Here is a 10104-nt window from a genome sequence, read left to right as displayed (position 1 = left end):
TGTGTGTGTGTGTGTCACCACTGATGCTTGGTTAACCCTAACGTTAGCTTAATGCGAACGATTGTTTTCTCCGCTTCTACTTTGTAGATCCGCAGATCTTGTCCTCATCCACTTGTGAACTGGTGAGCCTCCAGTGACGTTTGTAAATTGATCAAGGTGTAAGCGCTCACTCCACAGACCAGGTAACGTTAGGAGAAAATATCAGGGAAACTGAGGCTTGGTAAACGTTCATATTTATTACACCATATATATGTTCATAGGGATCGATTCCATCTATATTCTAAAAAAATTTTAAGTATTGTTTGGCTTCATTATTAAGTTGGTCAGTGTACGGTATAGCCAACTTTTTTTTGTCACGGTCCACAACTCTTTCTCGGTGCCGGTGTGACTACGGCTACGCTATTACCTTATTCCAAACCGGCCTTTGCGTTGCCTCTAAAATGGTCGCCATTACCCACAATGCACTGTTCCATAACGTCTACGCCCGAGCTCTATTAAAGCAATGAGTCTGGCAGATCTACATGCTGTAGGACAGTCTGTCCATGGATTCAGTTCTGTGAATTCCTCCTTCCAGTGGTAATGGGCCTGTAAAGATAAAATCATCTATTTCAATAAAAGTTTAATAAAATTTCACAACAGTGTCAGGAGAATCAGATTGCTCGCAAATTCAAATTTACTCCATAATAAACAGTGAAATTGTAAAAATGTTAAGTCTTAATCTTTATCTAATGAAAAAAATGAGATCATATCTGCCTTGTAAACCATAATCAATGATTTAATGTCTAAATGAAGTTTAATTATATGAAGTCATACCACCTCCTCCACCGCGCCATCTCACCGCAATCTGAAGAGTAGACGAGTGTGTGATTTTATAAAACCCAAGTGTTCGATGATCGTCATCATCCAGTCGAATGTTAAAAAAACACTGTTACATTTTTTTAAAGAAAAAATAAGCAATTTTGTGTTTAGTTTCCTGTACCGAACCAGTCTGTACCGTTACACACCTACTGTAGTTTTCATAATTGCGGGTTTATGATTGTTGTCTGATTGACAATAACAGTATTGATTAAAAAAACTTGCACTTTGAAACTCGTTTTCAAAAGTTTGCATTTTCACGATCCCAAAATACAGTTGTCGTGTAAATGAACGGCCAGAGCGCATGATTTCTGTTTTCAAGTTTTCTGTTTTGAGCTGAAAGATGTGTTGTGTAAACGGCCCTGAATGAATACTGTCTTCTTGTAATGTATCAACCTAATGAACCCTAATCCTAATCCATTTTATACTTTACAGTTTTTTCCAATTGCTAACACACTAAACTGACATGCACAGCTCAATTATTTAAACTGACCACAGAGAGCAAAACCTCTTCTCAAGTCTCCAAAAGTCTAAACACATTTTCTGCTTTACACACATTTTGCAATTCAAAATGGCACTTTTTAAATGCACTGAACACAGTTCTCTGCATAAGACACAACAATCTGACATAAAGTCACATGTTTGCCATTTCAAAACACTGCCATTTAAAATGACACTATATGAGCTAATTGGTTATTACATGTGCCAGCTGGCCAAACACCTCAATGGTTAATGGTGAACACTTCAATCAGGAGTAAGTACTATGAAAAGACCACAGATGAGCACCTTTTTTTTTACAACATCAATGGAAGATGAGGAAGAGGAGGAGGAAGAGGAAGAGAAAGAGGAAGAGGAAGAGAAAGAGGAGGAGGAAGAGAAAGAGGAGGAGGAAGAGGAGGAGGAAGAGAAAGAGGAGGAGGAAGAGGAAAAGGAAGAAGAGGAAGAGAAAGAGGAGGAGGAAGAGAAAGAGGAGGAGGAAGAAAAAGAGGAGGAGGATGAGGAAGAGGAGGAGGAGGAGGATGAGGAAGAGGAGGAGGAAGAGAAAGAGGAGGAGGAAGAGGAAAAGGAAGAAGAGGAAGAGAAAGAGGAGGAGGAAGAGGAAGAGGAAAAGGAAGAAGAGGAAGAGGAAGAGAAAGAGGAGGAGGAAGAGAAAGAGGAGGAGGAAGAGGAGGAAAAGGAAGAGAAAGAGGAGGAGGAGGAGGAAGAGGAGGAGGAAGAGGAGGAGGATGAGGAGGAGGATGAGGAAGAGGAGGAGGAGAGAAAGAGGAGGAGGAAGAGAAAGAGGAGGAGGAAGAGGAAGAGAAAGAGGAGGAGGAAGAGGAAAAGGAAGAAGAGGAAGAGGAAGAGAAAGAGGAGGAGGAAGAGGAAGAGAAAGAGGAGGAGGAAGAGGAAGAGAAAGAGGAGGAGGAAGAGGAAGAGAAAGAGGAGGAGGAAGAGAAAGAGGAGGAGGAAGAGGAGGAGGAAGAGAAAGAGGAAAAGGAAGAGGAAGAGAAAGAGGAGGAGGAAGAAGAGGAAGAGGAAGAGAAAGAGGAGGAAGAGAAAGAGGAGGATGAGGAGGAGGAAGAGGAAGAGTAGGAGGAAGAGAAAGAGGAGGAGGAAGAGGAAGAAGAGGAAGAGAAAGAGGAGGAGGAAGAGAAAGAGGAGGAGGAAGAGGAAGAAGAGGAAGAGTAGGAGGAGGAAGAGAAAAAGGAGGAAGAGAAAGAGGAGGAAGAGGAAGAGGAGGAAGAGAAAGAGGAGGAGGAACAGAAAGAGGAAGAGGAGGAGGATGAGGAAGAGGAGGAGGATGAGGAGGAGGAAGAGGAAGACTAGGAGGAAGAGAAAGAGGAGGAGGAAGAGGAAGAAGAGGAAGAGTAGGAGGAAGAGAAAGAGGAGGAGGAAGAGAAAGAGGAGGAGGAAGAGGAGGAGGAAGAGAAAGAGGAAAAGGAAGAAGAGGAAGAGGAGGAAGAGACAGAGGAGGAGGATGAGGAGGAGGATGAGGAGGAGGAAGAGGAAGAGTAGGAGGAAGAGAAAGAGGAGGAGGAAGAGGAAGAAGAGGAAGAGTAGGAGGAAGAGAAAGAGGAGGAGGAAGAGGAAGAGGAAGAAGAGGAAGAGTAGGAGGAAGAGAAAGAGGAGGAGGAAGAAGAGGAAGAGTAGGAGGAAGAGAAAGAGTAGGAGGAAGAGGAAAAGGAGGAAGAGGAAGAGGAAAAGGAGGAAGAGGAAGAGTAGGAGGAAGAGGAGGAAGAGGAAGAGGAGGAGGAAGAGGAAGAGAAAGAAGAGGAGGAGGAGGAAGAGGAAGAGGAAAAGGAAGAAGAGGAAGAGGAAAAGGAAGAAGAGGAAGAGTAGGAGGAAGAGAAAGAGGAGGAGGAAGAGGAAGAAGAGGAAGAGTAGGAGGAAGAGAAAGAGGAGGAGGAAGAAGAAGAGGAAGAGTAGGAGGAAGAGAAAGAGTAGGAGGAAGAGGAAAAGGAGGAAGAGGAAGAGGAAAAGGAGGAAGAGGAAGAGTAGGAGGAAGAGAAGGAGGAAGAGGAAGAGGAGGAGGAAGAGAAAGAAGAGGAGGAAGAGGAAGAGGAAAAGGAAGAAGAGGAAGAGTAGGAGGAAGAGAAAGAGGAGGAGGAAGAGGAAGAAGAGGAAGAGTAGGAGGAAGAGAAGGAGGAAGAGGAAGAGGAGGAGGAAGACGAAGAGAAAGAAGAGGAAGAGGAGGAGGAAGAGGAGAAGGAAGAGAAGGAGGAAGAGGAAGATTAGGAGGAAGAGGAAGAGAAAGAAGAGGAGGAGGAGGAGGAGGAGGAGGAAGAAGAGGAAAAGGAAGAAGAGGAAGAGGAAGAGTAGGAGGAAGAGAAGGAGGAGGAGGAAGAGGAAGAGGAGGAGGAGGAGGAAGAGGAAGAGTAGGAGGAAGAGAAGGAGGAAGAGGAAGAGGAGGAGGAAGAGGAAAAGGAAGAAGAGGAAGAGTAGGAGCCCCTAGAAGAGTTATTTTCAGCATGGCGGTGGAAGGTATACGACCGGCAGCCCTTTGTGCGCATGCCTCTTGTGCAGGCTATGGAAGAGGCATGAGGAGATTGATGTGGGTGTGATTCAGGGATGGATAAGGAACTCAAGGCGCTTCTTCCCTCGATGTCTGGCAAGGGAAGATGTGGCCTGTGATGTGGCCTGTGATGTGGCCTGTGATGTGGCCTGTGATGTGGCCTGTGATGTGGCCTGTGATGTGGCCTGTGATGTGGCCTGACCCAGCTGTGCGGCAAGATGCTGCCTAATTATTTTTCTTGCCTCTTTTTTTATATATTTATTTTTTCTGCAATTTAGTTTTTCAGTTTACTGTGTTTACTGAGCATATTTTTGTTCAGGCCAATGTAAATATATCTGCTGTGCATATGCTGCACTGACTTGTTTGGTGAAAAATAAAAAAATAATGTTTCAACAGCATGTGTGTGTATCTGCAAATATTTCTGTCGTGAACAATCTGAAGAATTTTCTACAATTTGAACTATTTTAGTATTATGGCAAAGCATACTAAAGATGAGAGTGCTTTTCATTATGCCCAACAGTGTGTAGTTGGTTAGACAAAAATCTGCTAATATAAATGAAGTGTGTTTCATTTCGTGCAAAAGTTTGATTTTGATAATGCTATATGTAGTTTTGGTTGCAGTGCTTCATTTTGCAGGAGATATGAGGTATTTCGCAGTTTGGGTGTGTGGTTTTGTGAATTGGGTTAAGTATTTTGATAAAACCAGCATGGTTTGCAAAATTGTGTGTTAGCAATTGTAAAAAACTGTAAATGTTGTACCCTGGATATTTGTGGCTCTCATGAGATATTGCTTATGATTGTGTTTATTTGTAAGTCACAGGATGAAAGCGTCTGCTAAATGAATAAATGTAAATGTAATCCACATCAGATACACTTCTTGCTGAGATGTTTAGAGCTGAAGACACTCTCACGCTTCTCTGCTTCTTTACACATTACAGAGATTCTGCTTTTTCTCCATAAAAGAGAATAAAATAACTAAAAATCTGCATCAATACTGGTACAATAATGAATGATCGATTAACCATAATGTGATGATAAATGCATGATATAAGCATAATTGTAATTATAAAGAACATAAATGCATATTCATTAATTAACAATAAGTGACTATAAATAAATGTCAATAATGATATCAAATAACACATTTAATCATTTAAAAAAGCTTTTTTCAAGGAATGTGTGTACCAGAATTCTCAATTACTTTCAAAACCCCAAAATATTTACAAAGGAAAATAACAGTTAACTGGATCATCTCAAGTCTCAAGAAATAGTTTTGAGTTTGTGAGCTAATTTATTATATATATTTTTTTGTGTGTGTGTGTGTGTGCGTGCGTGCGTGCGTGCGTGCGTGCGTGCGTGTGTGTGCGTGCGTGCGTGCGTGCGTGCGTGCGAGTGTGTGTGTGTGTGTGTGTGTGTGTGTGTGTGTGTGTGTGTGTGTGTGTGTGTGTGTGTGTGTGTGTGTGTGTGTGTGTGTGTGTGTGTGTGTGAATGCTATGGAAGTCAATGGGGCAAATTTAAAAATATCTTCAACAGAAGAAAGAAACTCATGAGGGAGAGTAAATTTTCCCCTTAACTATGAGTTGTATAGTTAGAGACACATGCTTGTTATTTTCAAAATCATTGAAGGTAAAAGTGCCCATCTTTAGTTTTCAGATAGATGAAAATTATATAAATATTACAATATTGTAAAGCAAATTGTAAAAGTATCAAACCTCCTCCTCCAGGCATCCTTAACACGGCGACCAGGTAGATGTTCAATGTTGCACGACTCAAATGTTTGATCGTCTTCTTTACTACCCCTGGACATCACTGTGGGAACAGGCAATCCTCACTGTTTCTTACAACATCACAACATTTCTGTTGCTGTTAGATCCAGAATGATTGACTTGGAGAGTATGGATTCCCAGAAGTCATTTAGTAAATATGGGCCTTGGAAAAGCCTAGTTGACTTTATGGTGATTTGGCTAGAGTAGTTTGAGATGGACAACATCCATCACTTCTGCTAATTACTCTGAGATAAACACTCACTCTTAGCTTATGCTAGCTCTGAGACACTCGCTTAATATTTATTCTGCTATTTGTCCAGCAAAAAAATCCCTCATCACTAAATGAAAGCTTAATTCAGGGGCCTTGTTACAAGTCCATTATATTTCTCACTTTTGCTATATTTTCACACATAAAACAATGATTTGGTAATCCACGAAGAAATAAGTCTGGTGACAGTTCTCTCTCAGGTGCTTCCGTTGTTGTCAGCATTAAATCCGCAATATTTTATATTAAATGTGACCCAGAAAAAAATAAAGGAACATGAATGCTAACACAGTAATGTCATGCTGTGATACAATACATGTATAAAAGCCCAGAGTGTTGTGGACTTCCAGCAGATCAGGTCCAGATATCAGCATTAAGCCGTTCGGGGCTGAAAACAACAACTACACACAATAAGAAGAACAACTCAAACGACATGTTGACCAGTGAATGTTAAAATAGTTATATATTTATGTCTGTAGTTAAACACACCGATAGAAAATGACTGCAGTTTAACTCGAGTCTCAGTCATACTGTTCTAAAATATTATTAAAAAACATCTACGCTTCAGAGATAACAGCAAATCATATTAAATATGTAAACACTAGTTTTCTGAATTCCCTCTTCAGTTTTCTGACGCTGGTTTTATTAAACTCTTCAGAGAATCCGCCACATCTGATAGTTCATTCTTCTGGTCATTGTAGTTGACGAGGACTTGATAAACTGTGTGTCAAATTGGGCATGAGAGAGAAAAAGAGAAACTCAAAAAAAACATTTCAGGAGTGAAACTTCACATCAGGAGCATCAGTTTGCCTGTGTCAGTGTATGAAAATAAAACATATTCAACATTGAGAGATTGTGTGATTTTTTTTATCAATCTTTAGCTAATGATAAAAAGGACGGTGTTCCTTTAAAAACATAATGAAAAAAATTGTCTAAATGTAAAGTGTAATTATGTGAGTCAGAACATATTATGAATATGAATAAAACGGATAAATGTGTCATTTTATAAACCCAAGGGTTTGATCATTTTCCGGAAATCGTTTCCATAAATGCTTTGAAATGGGAGTGTTTTAAACTGGACATTATCAGGAAGGGTTCTCTGCTCAGAAGTCAGTAGGGAAACATGATATTGAATATTATATTTAATACAGTGATTTATGTATTAAATACTGTATTAAATACATGTATAAAAACTGACCTGTTGGTCTTCAGCAGTGTAGACAGACCTGCACACTTTTACACCGGTAAACTTGACTTCTTTATCTCCAAATCTCTGGATTGACCTCGGCTCTTCATACTGACAGATGTGCTGCACTTCTGCTGAGATCTGATCAGACTCTATTAGAAGCTTTAGTTCATGTTTTAACTTGAAGCAGTCGACATTGTCTTGAAGCAGGTCTGACTGGTTTCTCAGTTAAAGGCTCATTTCTGAACTTCTTCACACGCTAATTACATGTTTTTAACAGTGAGGTAAAATACTCAGTGTTTTAAAAAAATTAGTAAAACGTGCTAAGGTATTATTAATTCGTGACCACGAAACAATATTCACCAATATTCACCAATTCACAAATATATAGGTCATTAGCATTCACTATTTAATTAATAGTATCATCATTTTTATGATGTTCTCGTACAGCTTTTTATTCCTTTTGCAAAGAAATTGCCGTTTTAGTTTTGGGGTTTTAGCTATACCACTGATCTTAAGCTACACGGAAGTCCCATACGTGAATAACAAACACTGAACACTTAAAAGTATATTTTAACGAGGAGATAAGCTTCTTCTTCTTCTTCATTCAAAGGGCAAATCCTTACGCCTAAGTGCTTTATGCTATATAACTTCTGTAATGTTTCATTTAAAATATCTTGCTAAAAATGTTCCTCTTTGTGAACTTTGCAGAGCTGATTGTGAGTCTGTACACATCTCACTACTATTAGACTGCTTTTCTTCTATCCATTGTAAAAGCTAATGATATGGTATCAGTTCTGTCATAAAAACAAATATATGATCTGTTACTCTTTTTGATATGTTAATATTGTACTGAGGGATATACACTGCTGCGGCTGCTCCTGTTTTTGGATCTTTTGATCCATCTGTGAATATTTGAGTCATGTTAAAAGCATCATGGGATACTGTGGATAGACACACACTCTCAAGCTCCTCTCCCCGGTGTCAAAGACATGGAAACGACTTTCAACAAATACACATTTAAATGCTCAGGATGATTGCGTTGTAAGAATGCACAGGGAGACTTTAGATTTAAAAACGGTGTCTCGTTAGGCAATGTTTTCTCAGTCAAATCATAAAATGTCCTATAGAGGGTTCGCACCTGCGTCACGATTGGGTCAGTTACCCGATGCGCGGCCATATTGGAGATACTCGGATGTAAACAACAGCATGGATTGCACTGTTTATGTACTACTGAACACATTGTTGCACTAATTTATGTCTAAACCACGGAAAAAACACGTGGAAGCTGCGAAATCATATAGAGAAGGACTTAGTAAGCAGGAAAGCGCGGGATTTTGATGAACTAAAGTTAATATGAGGTAAAGATCCGAACGAGCTAGCGTTAGCTTCTCTAGCCCTTACCGCTATTCTTCCTTCTAATCCTATCCCGACATGGGCTACGGTCAGATTGTCATTCCAAAAAAGCACATGAAATCCGTTTCAATCTACATCCGTATGAGGTTTGAAACCCTATCAGGAAATCCCCTTCAGTCTGAATGCTCGGATCGGATTTAGCGTGGTGTGTGACTTTCTCACGTAAAATGTAAAGTCAGACGTTGTTATAGGGAACATGCTGAAAGTCGCTGCTGAAACAAGGATGTGTTGTTGCAAAGTGCCGGACATGGAGAAAATTATTATTTTTGAAACATATTTTGATACCTGTGCAAACCCTCCTCCAGTTCTGCAGAGACAGGAGTCCAGCGCGGCGGATACACATTTACATGTTGTACAATTTAAATAAGACAACATCTCTATTGCGAATGCAAACCCCACCATCAACGCAACGTCATTGCCATATTGCCGAAGAGCTGCATGAACACACACATCGGATCTGAACAGTTGCGATACACCGTGTGGACATCATTTTAGATCAGATTCCCATCGGATACAAAGATAATCGGATTTGGACTGACAGTGTGAGTGTAGCCGTAGTTAACTACTTTACGTCAACAGTTTAGCCATAGTGAACGCTTCATTTACACATGTGGAGATGCTGTGCCTCTCTCAACCACAAACGCCTTCTTTCATCCGCTTTTCACACTCTTCTCTTTAACTTCTGCCAGTCTATAGAACTCGAAATGTTTTTCTCGGTGCGATCGATTAATACAGACCAAAACATGACCATTTTTCAGCAGCAATAATCAGCCAAATATGCAAGTCGTTCAGTTCAGTGGCATTGTTTACGTTCAGTGCCTCCAACATGGCCGACTTCCGGATTGATGACGTGTAGTGAAAACCCTCTGTTGCTTCCACAGAGCTCGAGCTCAGGAATACCAGCATGGCGGCGCGGCGACTTCACTCTTTCATTAGCTCTGCAATCGTGACATTTCTTTAGCATGAATGTACAATTATGCCATTTGTGAAGATTCTTACCAGTTGCTTGTTCAGATGTTTTTGTTTGTTTTATTAAAAGGAAAGTCCTGACAGTATATCCGCTTTACTGTCTCAGACAAACTGACGGTAAATATCTGTCCTATCTTGTGCTCGCGTAAAGTGAGACCACAGAATAATTGAAAAGAGTTGAGTACAGCTGATTGTCAGTTACACACTCATTATTCAGGAATATTGGACTAACGAATGCTGTGTGTACGTTGAAAGGACTATAAGGGGGGGGGGTTTACAGTTTCTTGACCCAGGACCAGAGATGATGAAAGAAGACCAGGAGTCGTGATGTTCAATCAAAGAGTAAAATTTACCGAAGAATAATTTGCAGTTAAATTGGTAGAGCCAACGTCAAAGTCTCACGAGGAGGTCGCAAGCTAACTCTACCTTACATGAAAATCGTACACCAGTTATACTGTTTCCAAGGGCATACATTACATAAACATTCACTTCTGATTGGCTCAGAGGACATAAAGTCTAAACAATTACACATAGATAGAAGGGTACGTTGACATCAATCAAGATAGCTGTCATCCAAGTCACGAAGATCCAGTAATGACCTCGGAGGGCCCGTCGAAAAGCGTCATGTGACCTGCAACATACTGATAAAACC

This window comes from Siphateles boraxobius, unplaced genomic scaffold (genome assembly GCF_051911475.1).
Source record: "Siphateles boraxobius isolate OS27281-9 unplaced genomic scaffold, OSU_SipBor_1 69, whole genome shotgun sequence".
In the NCBI taxonomy this organism is placed as follows: domain Eukaryota; kingdom Metazoa; phylum Chordata; class Actinopteri; order Cypriniformes; family Leuciscidae; genus Siphateles; species Siphateles boraxobius.
Note: the sequence above shows the minus strand (reverse complement) of the source record.